The 10,016-nt window shown below is 42.0% G+C and overlaps 1 long non-coding RNA gene across 1 annotated transcript in view; it reads left to right on the top strand.

Annotated features, from left to right (window-relative positions):
• Window positions 1–547: 547 nt before the first annotated feature.
• LOC146309493 (uncharacterized) overlaps window positions 548–10,016 on the top strand; it is a 71,363-nt gene continuing 61,894 nt past the window's right edge. Inside the window, exon 1 of the long non-coding RNA XR_014772499.1 lies at window positions 548–1,162. This is a non-coding gene — a long non-coding RNA (uncharacterized LOC146309493). The remainder of the gene's footprint in view (window positions 1,163–10,016) is intronic.

Raw genomic sequence — 10,016 nt, 5'->3', positions numbered from 1 at the left:
TGATATCTTATATATATTGAACACGTTTTCTCAAGTACAACTAAATTAGTATTAAGGTTATTTTACGAGAAATTTTTATTTGTTTTGAATCATCACAAATTACCTGAACTTGTTTTTCAGATTCAGTCAACTTTTATTTCAAGACAGCGTGGACACTTATCTTTTTAAGGATTTAAAAGATAAAATTGATTCCGCTAGCCTAGTAATATAATATGATTTCCCATTATAACAATACTAATCAACATTATCAACAAAACTAGTGTGACTGATAATATCTGAAACCCTTTTTTATTAGCAGAGTTGATTTAATGTAAGTGAAATTTCCAGTATCATGAAATAATGCAGTACTTTCGGATTAACTGCCACTAAACTGTTCGGTATAAAATCATCACAATAACTTTTTTTTTCTCTTTTGCTATTTTTAATGTGTTATGGTGATATGATTCTCCTGCTCTCAAGTACCTGTCAGCAACAGCAATAAACTCCACGTACCGTCATGCTTTGCGCGCCTACGTTTGCTGAGAGCAGCATGTGCTGCGCTGCACTGCTCCAACTATGGCTCAGTGCGGCTCAGGCTCTTCACGGGTCCGCATCGTATCAGCTACAGTGTTGGATCATCACAGCACCGGACCATGAGGAGGAACCTGCTTGTTTTATGCCTTATTGGAAATAATCACACTGATCGATGTGCTTGATTTGCCAAAGCACCGGTCATTTTACGCACGGATTTTATTTGGACGCATTACCAGGATTAAATGTTGCCGTTACAGCGCTGACACACGTGGAGGAGTTGTTGTTATTATTATTATTATTATTATTTTTTTTTTTTTTTATCATTATTGGTAAAACTTGAAGATGGCGACAGCTGATGGATACAACAGTCCAGCTGTGGGATTTAAGGAAATACTGTCTCTCACACGGGATGAGTGGTGTCCATTACTCCTGCTGTCCTCCTGCTGGACAGACGAGCCTCTTGGGATACTTAACGCGTGTGGCCAGTGTCATAGATGGCCAGTGCCGTGATATGGAGTTGGATATCGGTATTTGTTGTGGTGGATTTTTGGCACAATGCAAGGAATATCCTGGATTATATTTTGAACGCGATGCTCAGCAGATGTCACGCAATTTGGATAATGACAGAACGCATCTCCTCATCCGGCAGGTATGTGAGAAAATGACTTGTACCTGTTTGTCAGCGAAATGTTGTGGGCTGAGTCCATTTCTGTCATTTGTTTTTGAGTTGTAAAAACGCGCATAGGGAGCTCCAGAGGGGTCCCAGCTAGGGATAACTTATTCTCAGCCGTTATTTTTTAACAAACAAAATAAATAGTGATTAAACGTTCAACAACAATGGCTGTTTTGACCAAAGGTTCTGCCGTTATCTCCCTACACACCCATTTTGCCCACGTCTCCACAACCAAATTACACCTAACAATCAGTCGCCTCTCCCGAGGGACTCCTCAGGACAACTGTCACCAAGTCCTGTCTGGGGCGGGGGGGCGTGTTTCATGAAAAAAAAAAAAAAAACATCCCTCGTCAAACCCAATGAAAATTTGGGGGGAAAAGGGAAGGAATGGTCATTACATCATTATACAATACACTATGCTCCAGACCTCAGGGCAGTTCTATTGAAGCTTATGGGAGATGCAGTGCCAATCATGCTATCTGGAGTCCAACAGCAGCAACAATAATTGCCTGTACGTTATTCTCTGAAGGATATGTTTTTAGTGTTTTAGAAGCACTTCTTTATCAAAGGTTATACAGTGTAGATATGTTGGGTTTCAGTGTGTGTTTTCCACAGGAATAGAACTGGCACCAAAGTCTGACACCAAGCAGAGCACAACAGCAAAGGTTCACCTGTTCAGCATGAGATAATGCCAGGGGACTAAGAAAATATCAATACACTTGAGTATCGCAGTATTATTTTTTGTGATACTGTATCGATTCTCAAGAACGTTGGATTGAGACATTTTGATGCATGTAAAGATTCGTGGCAGTGGTTCATTTTGTTGTTATTTAGTATCTTAACTGATTTAATACAGCTAGTGCAGCTAAAATTAGATAAAAAATCAATATATCACCTTGCTTACAGTATCACAATATATTGCGATATTGAATGGCAACCCCTGTATCAGGATAGGTATCGTATTGCGAATACCCAGCCCTAGGTAACACTGTTCCGTTATTCTGTGCCTTCATTGCGGACACATGTCTCTCCCTCAAAACACACTCAAGCTGATGTAGTTCTCTGGATTTCTAAAATACAACTACAACAAAATGCACATGTTTATGACCTGTCCGTACACGGATGTCACCGTACACCTGTAGCGCCAGGTGTCCACAGACCACTCTCAGAGCCATGAGCTGTCATAAGCTGTGAAAGACCAGGTGCTGCAGCAAAATAAATGAACAGTGTGGGCACAGTGACCAACATGTGGTCCACCCACCTCTCCCACACTGACTCCATTCAGGTTAGAGTAAACCTGTCTCCATGGATGCCATGTGAGGTGCCTGTCATTACTGCTACCTGACGTTTATCATGTCAGCTCTATGCTAGTTGGCACACAGTCATATCTGGATGATGTTTAGATGCTTTCTACAGGTGCATGTGTTCACACTCGCTTTATATGCCATCATACGAGCCAAGTGTTTGTACTGGTTCTGCATGTTGACATTTCCATCTTTAACGAGCACACTGTGACATAATGGCATCGTAGGTGTGTGTTCGTGCAAGATATCCGATAAAGCTTCCTCCCTTCAGCTCTCACTCCTCAGTCCTGTTGTCCACTTCCTTAGCAATGAAGAATTCCACCTATTGTTGGGGCGGGGGACAGAGCCCCACTATATGTCTGTATACAGCGCAGAGCACTGCTCACAACTCAGCACCCCCCTACACACCCCCTCCATTAAAAATCTTCTCCAAACAAGACCCCCTTTCTCCACTGAAGAGGGACCCTCTGTCTAATGCCAAGTGACTCTCATGGCCAGCATTGACGGTGGGACACTTGCTTCACAAAAGGAGCTGAAGTGTCAAATAAACTCGGTCAGAGCCCCCGACACACAAGAATTCCTTTATCTGGCACCCTGGGAGGCAGACAAAGACAGACTTTGTGTCAGTGAGCAGGCCTTGACTAAACACTGGGGCTTTTTTTTTCTTTACTCCTCTTCTCACAACTTCTGCCTCTTCTTCCTCCTCCTCCTTTTGTTGTTTGAACGGCCGAGCGGGAGCATGTCTGTTGACGTGACCCTCCGGCTTGCCCTGCATCTGTCCTGCACACTGCCGACATCACCCCCGTGCTGTGGAAGAAGCACCATATAAACACAGATAGACCCGTGCACGCCCACTCTCATACACCCACATCTCTCACTCATTTCAATAGATGTACTTTTCTTTTCTTTTCTTTTGGATACTTTGTTTATGTCTTGTTCTGTAGCTGAGGATAGCAAAGCAGGAATGTGCTTTCTCACAGGGCTGAGTGTGCTGCCTGAGCTGTCATATGATACGCTTGTGGTGAACCGCAGTAGAGAGCCGTATACACACCAGGGTCAGACTCACTTAACAACCCTGTATTTACTCCACTCAACATTTCCGAGGAACTTTCTCATCACTTACATGTATTTGAGTTCAGATTCAGCTGTATTGTCATCTGTTTTAAATAACGTAGTACTGTGGTACGAATAGGCACATGGCAGCTATTCGGCTATTCACACCCAACTCCCTTATTTTAGCTATAAAGAGCAACAGATTCACAGTTAATAAGAGGTTGTGGTGGATGAATGGGTTAAGTGCAACTCTTTCCTGTGGGAGAATGGCATTTTATTAGTATTTTCAGTTTTCAGTCATTTGGCTAGGTTTAGGCAACAAAACATCTTGATTAGATAGAGAAAAATATAATGGTTTGTTACTGCCATGCAGGTGTAAATAGCCACACCTGTTATTTATACGCTGAGTACAATTAGCCAAATAGCCACATTGGCTATTCCAGTCCAGGTGCGAAAAGCATCTACCTTTCAGTCGCAGTTAGGTTTGGGCAACAAATCTACTTGATTAGTTTTAAGCACTGAAACTACTTGGTAAGGTTTGGTGAGAGATCATGCTATGTAGGTGTAAATAGTCATGTTGGCTATTTACACCTCAGGTACAAATAGCATTGTTGGCTCAGGATGCTTAGGTGTTTGTCTCTGCCATACAAAGCTATATACACACAGGCGCAAATAGCCACATTGGCTATTCCACTCAGGGTGCAAATAGCCACATTGGCTATTCCAATCCAGGCGCAAAAAGCGTCTGCCTTTCAGTCCCAATTTGGTTAGGTTCAGGCAACAAAACTACTTGGTAAAGTTTGGAGAGAGATCATGCCATGTAGGTGTAAACAGTCACATTGGCTATTTACACCCCAGGCACAAGTAGCATTGTTGGCTACAGACACCTGGATGCGTGTCTCTGCCATGCAAAGCTATATACACTCAGATGTAAATAGTCACAATCACCATTCCACAGAGAGTGCAAATAGCCACATTGGCTATTCCAAACCAGATGCAAATAGCATCTGGTTTAAATAATGAGCTAACTACTGAGCTCCTCACATGTTTGCGGGCTGTTAGATGAGTAACACCAGTTTCCATTACCTTAAACATTTACTTGGATAAATCAGGTGGACAGACACACACTCTTTCCACATGGGTGGTGTTATTCAGTTATTATAGAGCTCTACACTCTGATCCTTGATGTTAAAAACTTACTCCTATGTTTGTACGCAAGCCCATAGTGCTGGAAAATTACCTCATGCAGCGTTGAGACGATGCTGAAGCAGCACCACTGTTAAAATGTTGTGGTCCAGATCAGGAGCTGGCCGGCCCCGGCGGTCGACGTGTGCATCGGGCCCCCAGGCACGCTAACCCAGGCCTGCCAGAGAGCGATAGTGCCCAGCGCAGTGGTTAAGGTAAACAGATCGAGTTGCTGTGGTCGAGTGTGTTAATGGTGTGTTTATGAGCTTAAGTTGAGTGGTGATTTATCATGTCAAAACTTAAGTCTCACCTCAGGTCCCTGGCCTTGATCAGGCTCAGTATCTGGTGTGTGTGTGTGTGTGTGTGTGTGACATTGCACACAGGTGACAACACTGACTGAGCAGTGTGACCTCCTGGTGAACTTAGCCTTGATGTCATGACCGTTTTTGACCGCTGAAGTGAAATGGAAAGCATCTATTACGCATTAATTACACTCTGTTTTTGTAACGAATATGCCCGCAGCATTACCTCATCAGGTCTGCGGGGCAGAGAGGAAAAAATATCTGTCCATCATTAGAGTCAGATAACCTTTTAATGAGCTCCATGAGAAATATCAGACTGTTGTGTATCCTTCCATACAGAGCACCATTTACACTTGGCTTGTGTGTGTGTGTGTGTGTGTGTTTAGAATGAGCTCTAAAGTTTGTCTGAACAGGAGAACTGTCATTTATTAGTAGTGCAGGAACAATGGGGAGCTTGTCTCCGGGGTGGTGGGGGCCAGAGGGGGGCCAGAGGGGGCCGGTGGAGCCAGGGGAGGGTGGCCTGAGATTGGGCAGCAGCCTCTGACCAAGAACAAGCCCCTGTCTGATGGAGAGAACTGCTGACCCTTCCTGAGTAAAATGGCACCTTTGTTTCGAGGTGTATGTGTTTGTGCCTATGTGTTTATGTGTGTGTGAGAGGGAGAAGAAGGAGAGAGGTTTTGAAAAGCTGGGATCACTGTGTAAAGTTTTTTTTTCCCTCAGTGCTTTTTCCTTCCATTTGTGATTTTTTTTTTCTTAGCTGCAAGAAGTTTTGTGATAAATTCTCACAGGAAAGTGTGTCAGAAATTGTGCCGGTTTTATTAGTTATTGTCTGGGTTAAAAGCGCTTTCATAACATCATTTTGTGAGGGGTCATCTCCTTATAATTTTAAATTTAATTTTCTTGATTAATCAATTAAATGTTTGGTCAGAAAATGGTATTATATGTAAATCGGTGCCCAAAGTGACGCTGTCAACTGTCTTTTTTAGTCCACAACCCAGAGATATTCAGTTAACTGTTGTAAAGGAATAAAGAAACCAGAAAACACTGACACCGAAGAAGTTAAAATCATGGAATTTTGACTTTTTTACCTAAACCGATAACAAAATAATTGTTTTTTAACTGAATAATTGCTTCATATAGAGATGCATTGATTAATCAATTATTTGTCAACTGCTAAATTACAACTGCTATTTTGATAATCGAATAATCATTTTGAATCATGTTTTAAAGAAAAAAAATGTCCAAATTCATTGTTTTTAGCTTCTCAATTTGGACTGTTTTCTGGTTTCTGTAGTTGTCTATGACAATAACCTGAATATCTTTGGGTTGTGGACATTTTATCGACCAAACCTTTACTTTCAGCATGCCAAACTGAGGTGTCCGCTCCTCCCATCGTAGTGAGGAAACACAACACAGCAGCATGTCTCATGCTACACAAAGCTATAGACCTCCATGATACCAGACCACCGCTTCAGACTAATTAGCTATTTTGTGTTTTCCTCTGGCCTGTTGCCACAGACTGTGTGCTGCTTTCTTCCCAACAATTGTCTCCTCTCTGTCTAATGATGCTCATGAGGGAGAGATGCTTTGTTTAAACAGGGTGGGGGTGGGGGGGTGGGGGTAAAGACACAGAAGGGAGGAGGGAGGAGAGAGGAGGAGTAAATGCTGTTGGGGCAATGGCAGGAGATTGCTGATTTCCTACAGAGAAACCACAACTTAGAGGGTGGCGTGTGTGTGTAGAGGAGGGTGTTATTCCACTTTGGGAGTTATCAGGAAGTGGGAGGCTGAAGGAGACAGACAGCTCGTGCTTAAGTGAGAGTGTAGTGGGGTGCTTTAGAGGAAGTGGTGAACATGAGTGGGGGATTCTTCACAATCATGCCTCTGGGTCTGACACTCAAAGCCAGTCCTCTTTAAGTGCACCTGGTGTGTTAGACCTTTTAACTTAACTCCCCGCTGCCGTATGGCCCCCCATTCCCCATCGGGTGATAAAATCTGGCACACTTCCTCTTGAGTTTCATTTATTCCTGCTATCCCTTCTCCCCTTGACCTCCTGCGTGAGCACACGACCACAGCTGCAGGAACGTAGAAGAAAGGGAGCACGGTGGAAATGGAGAAAGATGGGTGGAGGACAGGTTCTTTTCCCCCCGACATGCCCTCGACACACACAGAGCAAACAGCAAAGACACACAGTGCAGCACAGGGGCATCTCTGTCAGCCTGAACGCAGACAGACAGCGATCCTTTCAGCCACAGGAAGGCTGCATGCACCACCCACCTCACTATGGATCTGAGGAGGAGTAGAGAATAAGAGATGCTAAGAACAGGCAGACACTGGAATACATGCAGACGAGGAGTGTTTGCACCTTTTCAGATATCAGACAAACTGCACCAATCCACATTGTGATCTAAATTCCACAGTCTTGTGTGTTTTATACTTGTAGATGCAATGCTATGTAGTATGAAATGAATGCTGTATAACACCTTGCATATCAAATTAACATTAATATTAGTATTATTGTAAACGCAGTTGAGGTGAAATTAGCCACCTCGCTCAAGATTACAACAATAAACCTGCACAAAATGACAATAAACAACACGAAACCAAAAATTTGGAGCATAGAATAGAAAATTTAAACTGTCAGCAATGCATCATGGGAAATGAGGGCTCTTGGCACTATCTGTTGTACATGCAAATGTCACAAGCCACAATCATACAGCACAAGTATTCCATTACACAAGTACAGGGGTCTTGAGCATGAATTTTCAACATAAAAACTTCCAAAATGAGAATAAAAATGATAGTAATACTGCTACTACCACCACTACTGATAGTAGTAGTAATAATAATAATAATATTAATAATAATAGTCCCCATTGTGAAACTTTAATTTCAATAAATAGCATGTGTCATTGGATTTTTTTTTTTTTTTGATGTGTGTCCCCATGAAGCCCCTAGTTGTATGATAGTGTCTTTTTGACTTACCTGGCATTTAAATCATTCAAACTGATCTCAGTTTAGCGATGCTTTAAATACCAGACATTCCTCCTCCTGTTTTCTCTCAAACTGACCTCTCTTGTTCTTTTCGTGTTCTCGTTTTGGAGGGAAAATTCCACCCTTTGTGTTCAGCTCTCACAAATGTCACATTCCACCAAACCTGTGACCATATTCGGCCTTTACTTTGCTGGGTGTGGGTCGTCGTGGCAACGCCACTGCGTTTTCAGTGAGTCACACCTACACAAGAAAGCCATCCTCATTCAGCAGTTGGTTCTTCTTCTTCTTTTTTTTTTTTTTAATCAAGCCACTCTTTCACTCCTCTTCCCTTTTCTTTGCTCCTCAGTGGGGAGGATAAAGGAGACATTTTCAGTGTGAAGAGGAGCGTGAAATTTCCTGCGTGACCTCCCCGGGACACAGCAGACCACCAGGCTCCTCGGACGACTGTGTGTGTCTGTGTGTGCGCTTTAAATCATGCGCTTGTGTAGGAGATGCGTGTGACGCTGAAAGCTTTCAGTGTATGTTTTTATTTCCTTTGTTGAAAAGAGATTAGATGAGGCCCAGTTACACCCGTCTCCCCGTAAAATGTGCAATTAAGGTGGATTGTTAACATTTAAGAAGGTGCACTGAAATCATCACGCCACAAAAGCTGTAGGGGCAGATACTCATCTGCTTCTCTCCCAGCAGGCCTGTGTGCTGTGTGGTCAAGCCCTGAGCTTGTGACAGACATGCTGTGGAAGCTGAAGAAGTGGCTGTCAGTGTCTCTGACCAGAGGCACAGATAAGCATACAGAGCCTAAGTGCTGTAATGACAGCTAAATGGACTGCAGGCTGTCCAGACACCAGACTGTCATCACAGAGCATCACGTATTCAGCAGGCTGAGGACAAGAGACATTCATGCTCCTCAGTGGGCAAATGTTGATTGGATTTTGTGAGAGAATCAAAATTTTATAACAAGATGATGGGCTGTGCAAAACGCCTGTATGAAAATTGAATTACATTTTGTCTGTATAAAATCGTTACTGTGTGAAAACACTGAAAAAAGGTGGCTGTGGTGGAGTGCATTCTCTGGTTGATGTTTGGAGGTGTGCATTTCTTAGACTCTGCTGCGCCCTTGTGGACAGTTATAGCAGTGACAGAATGATAGTTGACTGGGCTGCATTTCTTCTGTTGGCCACTAAAGATATGTGGTGCTAATTGAAAACATTAGTTAGGAAAAAAAAAAAAAAAAATCCAATGAGCATTTTATAATCACAAACTTTATAACTGTTAACACAAATTTAATCATCGACACTAATATGAAAAAAAGTTCTGCCCAGATATAAAATAGGTAATAATTTTGCTGAGTAAATATATAAACAGAAAATGATCTTTCAAATTTACATTATGCTCTAACAGTGATCAAGGACATTATATAACACACTCATATCTAGTAAAACAAATTATTGGGATCTGTTACCACCACTTAATTAAATGCATGGTTGCAAGATAAATGTTTTTCTTTTAATTTAAGTTGCAAACATTATTTTATGAGTTATCTTGACATAATAATATTGCTCATTATGCCAGCCTCATATTGTGTGTAAATTAGACCTAAGAATAAGTACATACCGCTTTAAAATGCTACAAATTACATTATAAATGATGTTAATTTTAGAGAGAACTCTATTCCCCCTAACTCAATGCAGTTTGTTGTAGTAAGTCAGCATGATTTGAAAAGATGGATGCAAACTGTGTGCGTTCATTTTTTGTTGTTGAGCCAAATAACATTAAATGTAAAGAAGAAATCTCATCATTGTTTATTGTAAAGATGTAGGGTTAGAGTTAGATCAAATGTAAATCAATGTAAACCACAAGTATGCTGTCAAGTTTGGCAAAAAATGATTTTTACTTCAAAATTGGGGGGTAAGGAGGGACAAAAATGCAACTTTAGTCTTCAAAATGTACAACAATGAAAAGGCGAGGGCATCAGAACAGTGTGTAGTGTCTGGTGGG

Source organism: Lutjanus erythropterus, chromosome 19, assembly GCF_056507025.1.
Source record: "Lutjanus erythropterus isolate fLutEry1 chromosome 19, fLutEry1.hap2, whole genome shotgun sequence".
In the NCBI taxonomy this organism is placed as follows: Eukaryota; Metazoa; Chordata; class Actinopteri; order Lutjaniformes; family Lutjanidae; genus Lutjanus; species Lutjanus erythropterus.
This window is presented reverse-complemented; position numbering and strand designations above follow the sequence as displayed.